Here is a 1,159-nt window from a genome sequence, read left to right on the forward strand (position 1 = left end):
AGCACTGAGATCTGTATGTGTGATTTAAGAATCAGCTACTACCATGCATTGGGCCCGAAACCAATGGACCCTCTCGGCTTCTTATTCACCCTAGTTCTCCATCCAGGAGTTGCAAGTAGTTTCTGGTGTTTGTAGCCTACTGGAGGCCGTGGACAGCGCTGACCGTAGGGGTGGGCTGTGATGTGGTAGGTACATGGCACGGTGTACCGAATACCCGTTAGTATCTCGGGAACCCTGTTCACATTGTTCGGGGCCGTATGGGAAACCTCGGCCGGACTCCCTGCGGATGGAACCTGGATAGGCGATAAACCTGGACTGGAGGCTTAGGTGATGAGGTAGGTCGTGGCCGACACCCACGTTGGGCTTCCGCTTGAAGGTTGCCGAGTACATGTCGTGTAAACGACGGTAAGTGGTGAGAGCGTGTATGAAGGAGTACACCCCTGCAGGGTTAACATGATCTATTCGAATAGCCGCGTCCGCGGTAAAGGACTACTTGGTTGCCTATACAGTTCATAGACAAGTAAATGGAAACTGTTAAAAGCCTCAAGATAAGTGTGAGTGCCGAGGATGGCTCTTCCGTAGGAAGACGGAGGTGGATCCTCGGTAGTGTATTGAAGTGGTGAGTAGTGGACTCGTGTGCGAAAAACCATTTCAAGTTGAAGTATCGTAGGATAGTCTAGCCAAGAGTCAAAGCTGGCTTGCTGCAATAACTCCACCAACCCTTCTTGATAATATGCATGTATGTAGGATCTGATGTAAGTCTTGCTGAGTACCTTTGTACTCATGTTGCTATAATTTACATTTTTACAGAAGACGCTGCAACCCCTTCTGATGGGTTCTATGTAGACGTTGACATCAACGAGTAGGCTAAAGGCCCAGGTGGTGACCCTGAGCTTGTGAAGGACCATGTAGTATAGCTAGGCTTTCCAAGCCTCTTTTATTTTACTAAGTTGTCTGTACTCAGACAAGTTACTTCCGCTGCTGGTTTGTATGACTGTATGACTTGTATGTTGGGTCGTGAGACCCGTACCTTTGTGTATGTTATGTATGGCTCCCTGAGCCTTAAATAAAGTACTTGTGTCGTAGAGTTATGTTGTGATGCTTCGTTGTATTTGCACATATTGAGCATATTGTGTGTATGATTGAAATGCTTGGTATG

The sequence above is a fragment of the Triticum dicoccoides genome, chromosome 4B (assembly GCF_002162155.2).
Source record: "Triticum dicoccoides isolate Atlit2015 ecotype Zavitan chromosome 4B, WEW_v2.0, whole genome shotgun sequence".
Classification (NCBI taxonomy): Eukaryota; Viridiplantae; Streptophyta; class Magnoliopsida; order Poales; family Poaceae; genus Triticum; species Triticum dicoccoides.